Source organism: Sturnira hondurensis, unplaced genomic scaffold (assembly GCF_014824575.4).
Source record: "Sturnira hondurensis isolate 20B ecotype Veracruz unplaced genomic scaffold, ASM1482457v3 Scaffold0002638, whole genome shotgun sequence".
Taxonomy (NCBI): Eukaryota; Metazoa; Chordata; class Mammalia; order Chiroptera; family Phyllostomidae; genus Sturnira; species Sturnira hondurensis.
In genome coordinates, this window is record NW_028075269.1 from 8,260,764 (window position 1) to 8,270,717 (window position 9,954).

Consider the following 9,954-nt stretch of genomic DNA (forward strand, 5'->3'; position numbering starts at 1 on the left):
GCCGCCGCCACTGCTGCTGGCACTGCTGGCGCTCGCGGGCCCCGGGCTCGGGTGGGCGCTTGTCTTTCTTTCTCTCCCTCTCCCCCAGCCCCGGATTGATTGATGACCACCGGCGACCAATGGCTCTGACACCACGCCATCCTCGCTGAGGCATCGTAGCCCCACGCGCCCCCGGCGTCCGTCTCCCGGGCGCGTTGGCATCCCCGAACCCTCTGAATGGAGCCCGCGCCCGGGGCCGCCGCTGCCCGGGTGCTGTCGGGCTGCTTCCCAGGAGCAACGGAGAAAGGAAGGGAGGGAGCCAAGGAGGGTTGGAAGGGGATGTAGAGGGCATGGTTCCCACCCCACCCCCCGCCCTTGGAAATCTTTTCTTTCACTTAAAGTTTTGCTTGTTTTTTTTTCCATCCTGACCTGTTTGTGTTTGTTTGCAACATCTCAAATCAATTACCGATTTTTCGTGACCCGAATTTACACTTAATTTGGGGTGTGTTGGGGGGAGGTAAATATGGTATAAATCTACTCCACTGGGACATCTCTAATTTCTTTTTTTGCTGGTGGATTCTAACCCCCTCCCCAATCTCCAGAAAAGTGCCCCCTCCACTTCCTTAGGCCGCAAGACCCCGGAATTCAAAGGCTTTACAAATATAACCCTGTTACATGTAAATAGCAAAGAAACTCCTGCCTCTCTCAAGAAATCCGGTGGCAACGGTTACTTTTTTCTCACCGCTCGTCCCCAGCTACCCAGCCCGAGGCACCAGCTCGTCCGCCCGCTGCAGTCATGAAGACCGAAGGCGGCAGGGAAGAGTGATGGGCTCGGGGACAGGGTGAGAAAAATCCCCGAGCGAGGGCGGTGCGCGAGCTAGCGGCCCCGGGGGCGCCGGTGGAGCGCAGCCCGAGCACAAAGCTGCGAGGCGCCTTCCTGGCCACCGCACCTCGCTCGGGCCGCCGCTGGCGCTCGGGGCTCGAGCCAACACAATGCACCCGGGCCTAGGCCGGGGCGGCTCGAACACGTAACCCTGGGACTTTCTAGTAAACAGCTCCCGATGCCCTCGTCCCCACCCCCATCCTCGCCGCCAGGCTTTTGCCACTGCCCCTCACCGGCACCCTTCCTCCCCTCCTAAAAAATCCCGGAGGAGGAGAGGGCGGGGACGTGGGACCCCGAGAGGTCGGGGGCCGAGGACTGGGGGGAGGGGAGAAGAGCAGAGGGGCAAGATGGGGAGTGGGAGAGAGACAGCTCCTAAAAAAGAATTCGCTTTCGCTCGGGGGTAAAAAATAAGCCCTTCTCGGGTTCTGAATTGCCCGGGAAGCGTCCGCTCATGTGAATGTAAGGGGCACCGGGGCAGCCGCGGTCCGCAGCCTCCGAGCCCCCAGCACGCGCCTCTGACAAGGCACCTCTCACCCGGGCTCCGCTTTGTGTGTGCATTTTTTTCCCTTCCTCTCGCGCTCGGCACCGGGCGCCCGGCTGCCTCCTCCCCCCTCCCCCGCCCTCCGCCTCCCTTCCCGGGGCGGATTACCTTTCCCGGACTGCGCTCCGGGTCCGGGGGATGCCTTCAGCGCCCAGCGAGCAGGCGATCCATCGTAGAGCGGCCAGAGCTGGCTAGAGGCGCGCTGGGGGCGCGCTAGGGCGGCGAGGGGCGAGGGCGGGCCAGAACCTTCGACCCCGAGGTCCCGCCGCGGGCTGGGGCCGAGGGGCGCGGTGCGAGAGAACCGCGGGGGGGCGGGTAGAAAGGACGGGAGCAGCCTGGATCTGGGGAGAGATCGAGCGAGGGGGCGAGCAGAGAGAGCGAGGGCGCGGCGAGCCGGAGGGAGCGGTGCAGTGACAGGGACTGCCACTGGGGTCAAAGGAGCACAGCTCCAGGAAGCAGGGCGGCAGAGGCGCCGCTCCGTGCGCGCTCCCCGGCGGGACCCCGCGCCCCCGCGTGCCCCTCCTTCAACCCCGGCCCACTCGAACCCCGCCGGCTCCCCGAGGCCTGGGGGTTGCGGGAGGAGGAGGGAACTGAGGGCGAGGACGTCAGATTGCTGGTGCTCCCAGGTCAAGCAGGCAGCAGGAAGCTGAGCTGCAAGTTCATCATCAGGAGTGTGACCAGCGTAAAAATGATAGGGGATCGGCGAGGGGGTGCTACGGAATCCCAGGACAAATAAAGGGAGTTTTCCCTCCAAACGGGCGTCTTTTGCAAAAAGAACACCCAGGCCTCCCACCCACCGACCTGCCAGGCGCTGTCTGGAGTCCTGGCACAGCTCCAGGGCGCAGAACTCGCTGCTGGGGCTAGGCGAGAGGCTCGGGCACTGAGCTCAGACCAAAGAAGGCTACCCTGGGTCCCCTCCCATCTACTGAGCTTAGGCTTTCCTGGGGGAGAGATATGCTCCTTTTTCTCAAGCCTTTCACCTCCCAGATACGTACAGACACACGCACACCCTTTCTCTCTGCTATGTTGTTCCTAAGAAAGAAAAGGCCAGTTCAACCGATAATTTTTTTTCCCACCTCCATGAATTGAAGCCGATTCAGGATAGACAGTTGAAGAGAGTCAGACTGTAGTTTTCACTTTTGTCTTTGGGGTACATTTCCCCAAAACGATAAACCCTTCGGAAACATTTTGAAATTCAAAGTTTGTCCCCTTTTTTCTGCTACTTTGGTTAATGGGGAAAAAAGTTTTTCAAAATTGCATGCAAACAACGTAAAGAAAGGCAAAGCCACTGAAATGCTAGGAGACAAGAGACAAGAAAGAGAAGGCTCTTAGAAAACTTGGTTGGCAAGGCTGTCTGTGAAAGATGAGGTGGCCCTGTGATGTTATGCCATTGTCAGAGCAGAAGGATTTGGACGGCAACCAGATCTAATTCCTTTCCAGGAGTCAGACTCAAAGATCTAGCCATTCTCCAAAGGGAAATCCAATGGTGTGTGAGAGAGAGAGAAGTGTGCAAAGTATGCTATGTGACAACTGACTAGACATGCTGGCTGAAATTATATCCCCTAAAAATAAAAAGGAGCCATTTCAACCTGGTCTCTGGCCTCCATGCTGAGACTAATTGGTTTCCAGGGTCTGGGGAGGAAGGGAGGGAGGCTGGTAGGAGCTCCTATAAAAAAAAGATCAAACGGAATTCACTCAAAAATATTTCCCTTTTACAATAGGCTTTCCTGGCACTTGAATTTTAAGTAACCTATCTCTTATGACTGGGCTGAAATGAAGGGGGAAATGGTCTTGCTAATGTATTTATTTTGTTGTACAATATGCCTAGAGTGTCGGTACTTGTCAAATGCGCTAGGATCAAGGGACAGTGACTGCCCTTGCCCAGAACAAATCGCAGTGAGAGGCACTGACATTAAAGAATGCCAAAGATGGAGTGGGGTACTTTCTCATTTTGTTTTCATTCTCCAGCCCAGTCACAAACACTGACCAGAATCATGTTTTTGAAGAAATGCTTAGATTTGTTTCCCGTATTCTGTGAGTTAGTCTTATACTCACTCCTCTTATCTAAATGTTTGGAATTTTTAGACTGATTTAGGATGATTTAATCAGTTGGAAAAAAATTTAGTGCCAGCCAAAATAACTTGTGCTGTTTTCTAACTTTTTCTTTCTTTCTTTCTTTAAAAAAAAAAACCCTCACTGCTAGTCAAAATAGCCAAAGTAGTTTGTACATGATTCTAAATCTATGTGCACACGGACAATAAATAACAAGGCCTTTTACTTTAGTGACACATTTTATAAGATGTAATTCTATAAAAAAATCAATTGAGTGATCCTTTACAAAGGTGGTGAAAATGTGTATATCATTTTGCTGACTGGGGAAAAATTTGAGTCAAAAAAGCCTAAGTTGTAACTTGTACTATAGGAAAAAGTTAGCTTCTACCATGTCCCTGCTGATCAATTATCCACTGAGAGAGGTAGTGGCCAAGCTGTATCAGTGTCCTGAAATTTTATTTCCATTAGGCTATCAAAAGAAAGAAGCTGGAGAAATGTAAGTGAATTTCAATAGCAAATCAGGAACAAAAGGAATTCACTTTTCAAATAATTCTCATTACACAGATTTGGACATATTGCATTTTGTTAAATCATATTCCCCACCAATGTAACTACTACACTAAAAGCTTGTTTTAAAATGATTGGATGTGAACCATGTCTGTCCCCTGACATCAGCTTTGAAACACTGAGCCTCATTATACCAAATTTTAAATGCTAAAGGCTGGCACTTTTTAAAAAAGATAAGGGAGCCTATAAGCTCCATTTTTTTTGTTATTGTTGGTAAATGCAATTTTTATTGTTTATGATGGAAAAGAAAAGAAGGATAAAAATCAAATGCTAAGTTTATGATTGTCTCTATGCAAATACTACACATTTTTTTCTTTAATGGAATGTAAATCTGGACCCTTTCCTCAGTGATTTCATTGAAGGAACTGGCAAATATGCCTCCTGATAGCCTGCTGCAGTGTCTTTTAACATATCTTTATGGAATGTATTTCGGGAAGCAAATGAGAGAGAGGAACCTGGGAGAACCTGAGGTGGAAGCACAGAAAGTGAACCCTGCTTCCTGTGAAAACTCAGTACTGTCTTTGGAGGTGGCTTTCGTTCTTCCTATCACAGGCTTTTCAATAATTCAGGGATACTTGTGTATAATCTAAAACTTGGTTCAATGGTGGGATTCTTCTTCAGAAAAAGAAATTCACTAAACTATTGCCATTTCACTGAGCAATTACATTGAAACTGTATACACTAGTCTAACTCTAGGAACAAACAGCAACTATCATCCCTGTTTTTTTTTCTTTAAATTGTTGGCATTTTTATCATTTTCTTGCAAGGCTAAGATAAACCAGAGCCTGTTAGCAGAACTATTCTTACGATGCCATTTGAAAATAATTTGAGTCAGTAAGCACCTTTATTCTAAATTTCTACCATATTTACATTTTTAATTTGTTTCCAATATTTTCATCATAGCCCCCTGAAGTTTAAGAATGTATCTTACATTCCTTTGTATACTTCATTTCCTATGTGCTTTGCAAATAGTAGAAGTTTGGAAATATTTGTTAAACAATTGTATGGGTCAATCAGTGAGAAAGTGAGCAAGAGAATGTATGAGTGAAAGAGACAATTTACACAATGAAGGAAAATCCATACCAGATAGGTAGAGATGGAAGTGATCATGAGACCGGTGCTGGAAAGTAAGAGCTAAGTAGCTTCCATGGAGTTCAAGTAGCACATTTAAAGCAGTTTGCTAGTATCTTCAGAGACAAGAAATCATGCATAAGACTGTTTCAGAAGCTGGTTTTCTCATTAAAAAACTGAAAATCGTTATATATCACATCCGTTTAAAGGAAGCCTTCTTTTTGAATACAGGAGGAGGTAAAAAAAAATCCTGAGTAAAATTTTTAGTTTCAAATTTACAGGAAAATGTATCAAGATATAGTTTCAAGAGAAACTTATGTGATTAACCCGATTTTTTTGATAGACCCTTTTTTGAAGTCCTTACAATAAATGTATAAGTGTTTTTTTCCCTTGTATTAAAATTTTCTGTTGGTTAACTAATAATGTTTCTAGCTAGGTCAGAGTCAGAAAGCACTAGAACTGATGAAATTTCATTTCATACAATAAGTTACATAGGTACTATTTTACAAAGACTAAGTTTGATCCAGCTTTGCCAGCAGCTTAAAGAATAAACATGGAAGGACTGAAAATCTGCAAATTTTACAAAATGCTCACAAATTCTTACCATACATACTAACCAAAATCTAATATGCATCAACAAATCAGACAAGTATCATTTATGCAATAATAATTTTAATCATTAATTTTAAAAATTGAACAAGATGGTAAGCATGTGCTTGTTTTTCATCCAAGGAAGTGTGTGTTCATTGAAGTAAAAGCCAAAGTAATCTCTTGAAAGATGGGCAGTGTGGAAAATCCATAATCACCTGATTAAAGAAAACGTATGTGGGAGTTTTCAAGTTCAATAACTCAATTTGACAAGATATATCAATATTTTGAGTAAGCAATACATAATGTAATATTTCTTGTCAGCAAAAATAAATAAAAGAATGGCCACTTTTAAAAAAAAAATTGAGTTTGAGAGACTAGTCAAATCTAAAGCCCCTTTTTTCCCTCTATATTGTTACCGTAATGGTTCTGTTATTCAACAAATATTTTTGACCCTCTGCTCTGTGCCAGGCAGAGTACTTAAAACCATGTTGATGGTCTAATGAGGAAAAAAGCAGAGTTTCCCCTCGAGTATTATGGAGTGTGTAATCTCATGAGCCTTGGGAGACTGACTTTTAATAATCACACAACTAAATAAAAATTATATGCATGGGAAGGAGAGGCACCTGGTGCAAACAGACGCACACACACTAAATAGGGGGACTTTTTCTCCTGTGAGATTGAGTGAAGACTTCCCTGGTGGAGGAAAAGGATACAAGGGTGTTGTAGGAAAGAGAAGGAATGTGGCGAGGTGCTGAGTGAGGAATTGCACTGTGCGTGCGAGGGAGTCGAGATCTGGATCTGCAGGCAGGGGCCGGAACTGAAGTGCCAAGTTCTAGACCTTTGAAGGTCAGAGCTGAAGCTCTGCTCAAGATGTTTGACTTTATCCTGAGGGCAATTGGAAGCTGTTTAAGGATCTTAAGTAGAAAGGCTAACAAGATTAGATTTGTGTTTTGAAAAGGTCACTCTTCTCCCAGCGTGGAGAATGGATTTTAGGGGGCTAGAGCGAACACTGGGAGGCCCTTGGGGGGCTGTCATAGTCACTGGGTTGGAGGTTACAGGAGTCTTCAACAGAGCAGTGTAGAAAAGTTGAGACATGGTAGACATGAGTGGATTTGAAATTTGAATACATTTTATATAATAAAAACAAAGACTTTAAAAAATCAGAATCTAGAAATACTGGCTAAAAGCATGATAGCACCCAGGCAGAGGTGGTGGGAACCATACTTACCTGGTGGTGACTTCCTTGCTGAAACCCTTCATTCCACTCGTAGGCACGCCTTCCCCTGTCTCCGAACCACCTATATTCTGTCCCGTACACACCTTTGGAGTCTCATTGTGTCATGAAAAACTGCAGTATCAAATACAACACTGGCAAAATGTCACTAACCTAGCTTTTTTCAAATACGCACATCCTAAAACTTTATTCCCTTCTTTTTGGCCCACATACGGACCTGTTCTTATTTCATGCAAAATATAAATCCAGTATAAATCCAAAAATACATATAAAATGTATTTTTGTTTTCCTTTAAAGGTTTTAGATGCTACAACCATTTCATGTCTGTCCTCATCAGAACTAGTTCGCCTGCATTTATGTAATATTCCAAATAATATTCTAAGGGATTCTTAACAAGTGGTTGTTGTTTTTTTAAGTGGAATCTTCAATGAAACAGATATGCTCTCAAAGAAAATACAGAGACACTGACTAAAATAAAAAATATTGTTCCTTTGCTTCAGGGTTTCCCCACATGGACCCAATCAGCCTTCACAAGCCTGCTATAAGAAAGAAATTCTATCCCTGGCTGGTGTAGCTCAGTGGATTGAGCAGGGGCTTGCGAACCACACAATCGCAGTTCGATTCCCAGTCAGGGCACATGCCTGGGTTGCAGGCTGGTTCCCGGTTCCCGGCAGGGGACGCATGAGAGCCAACCATACATTGATATTTCTCTCCCTCTCTCCTTCCCTTCCCCTCTAAAGATAAATAAATAAAATCTTTAAGAAAGAAAGAAACTCTAGTTGTTGGGCCCCTTATTGGTACAAGCTACATCACTATGGCCCCACTTAGCAACTCAGCCAAGAAAAGATGTGATGGAAGTATGGACAAACATTTTATGACTTCTCCAATGGCATTCATATTTTCTAACTTTGCCCCTTTCTTGGCATTTCTGCATTTTGAAGGTTCCATCAGTTTCTTCTTCTGTGCTCGTGATTCCCCATAGTAACCATCTATAAACAAATAAAAATCTTCGCACAAGAGAACAGCTGAATAGCCAAGATTTAGGGCACATGGTTTTTACTAGGCACTAAAATAAAAGGCAAGTTGACTGGAGGGGAGTTAAAAAAGCACAGCATTATACAAAAATTCTTGTTTCACACTTAGCACAGAAGGGACTTTAAAAAGATAAGTTTTTTTCTATTCAATTTTTCCTTTTTCTAATCCTTATTCTGTGGAAATTAGAAAATACAGATAAGCAAAAATAATTGGAAAAAGTAGCTGGAATTTTATTACTCAGAAATATCCACTGTTAACCTTTTGTTGTATAGTTTTTCCAGTCTGATGTAGTTTACAAAAATGGAATAAAATTTGAAATGCAGTGAAGTGTGTAGTGTAGTAACTGAGAACAAAGCCAGGCTGGAATCCCATCTCTTCCCCTACTATCCGAGTGCCCTGGGTAGGTGGCTTAAATCTTTAAATGTGCCTATTGCTACAAGGGTGAAATGAGTTAAATTTTTTAAAGAACTTAAAATGATGTCTGATACATATCAAGTTGGTATACAGTATTGTAATCCACTTCTCAATCTTTGTGATAGAAAATGAATACACACTCACTGTAAATAAATTAAATGCAGAAATCCACTAAGAAGTAAATCTCTCCTCTTTCTCCCTCATCTCCCACCACCTATATAAACTATTCTCTCAAAGGAATGGAAGACCTCGAACATCTTTCCATGTCCTTAAACAGCTTTCTATGGCTCTGTAGATGACAATATCCATGAAAAGAAGTGCTGTGGATGTTAGAAGTTTAGAATGTTCGAGGTTCTGTATTCCATTTCAGATACTGGACACATCGTACAATCATAGAGATGACTTTAGACGATGCTCCCTTAAGAATTCAGCAGCCCTTCAACATATTAAGAAAATCCTTCTGATATTCATGTTTATGGAAATGATTGAGTTGCTCTCTGCAAAACCCAAAGATTTGCATTTCGTTTATTGTCAGTTTATTAATTCCCCCTTTTTTGAGGCGTGAGCGATGTTCTAAGAAGCAAATTAAAGACTTCACAGTTTGCTGGCTGCTGTCAGTTTTGGGTTATTTATGCTGTTTAAATTCATAAGCAAACAAGTAAGCTGATGGTTTGTTGGGAATTGGTGACTAATTGATACACCAATTGTTGATATAGCATTTATTTGCATACTTCAGAGCTGCCAGGACTCTATAATAAGCCCTAGTCTGTAGCATTTATTCAACAACAGGAGGTTCGAGGGGTGATGGCAATAACATGGGGAAGTTGTAGAACTTAAAGAAAAGAGGATTTAAGAAATTTTTGGAACTTAGCTGTTCTTTACCAAAGTGTGTGGCTGCTGCTTTGCCACCAGCCAGATATTAAGTATATGGAAATGTACATGGCCAGTGTTTATTTTACCATAAGATTCGTGCATCGGAATGAAATAGTCTGTGGTAATCTTCAACCTCCATCATGCACGCAGGTTAATGTAGTTAAACAACTATGAGTGTGTTTGGGTGTCAGGAGGCTGGCCTGGCAGATGCTAAGATTGTCATTTCAGAAAAGGCTGGGCTAAGAGAAAAATGTTCTCTACAGCGGCTAGTTAACTGGTATCTGAATTTCCTGTTGGTAAACAGGTCCTTGCATGTCTTTGAGGCATATGGAAATTGATGGTGAGAGTGCCTCGTGCAACTCGAAATATAGTTTGATAAAAACTGAAGCAGTGAACTGTGAGAAACTGTTAAACCAGCCTCATCAAACAGGGCTTCGAAAATAATGGAACAGCACTATTAACCCTTTGTGAGTAATATTGGGTCAAAATGAGGAAAGCACATGGTACGTACAAAAAGTTTAAATATATGAGCTCATGCTCTTTTTAATTGCTATTGTTACAAAGACCACTCCAGGGGCCTCCACCCAGACTCCTTTCCATTTATCTCTGAGTAGACGATGACATCACGTCCCCTGTAAATTACTCAGACTCAGGGGATGGAATTGGCTCCTGCAACAGGCAATGCCATGTTTGGTGTTGGCACAGTGCTTCAAG

The 9,954-nt window shown here is 43.8% G+C and overlaps 1 protein-coding gene and 1 long non-coding RNA gene across 2 annotated transcripts in view; one reads left to right on the forward strand and one right to left on the reverse strand.

Annotated features, from left to right (window-relative positions):
- MPPED2 (metallophosphoesterase domain containing 2) overlaps positions 1-1,895 on the reverse strand; it is a 164,507-nt gene extending 162,612 nt beyond the window's left edge. The window contains exon 1 of the mRNA XM_037040430.1: positions 1,512-1,895. The gene's annotated coding sequence lies outside the window, so the exon portion shown is untranslated. The remainder of the gene's footprint in view (positions 1-1,511) is intronic.
- LOC118983131 (uncharacterized) lies at positions 775-5,460 on the forward strand. Its single transcript, XR_005065656.1, has 3 exons — positions 775-821; positions 2,907-2,908; positions 5,375-5,460. It is a non-coding gene; the product is annotated as an uncharacterized LOC118983131 (long non-coding RNA).
- The last annotated feature ends 4,494 nt before the right edge of the window (positions 5,461-9,954 follow it).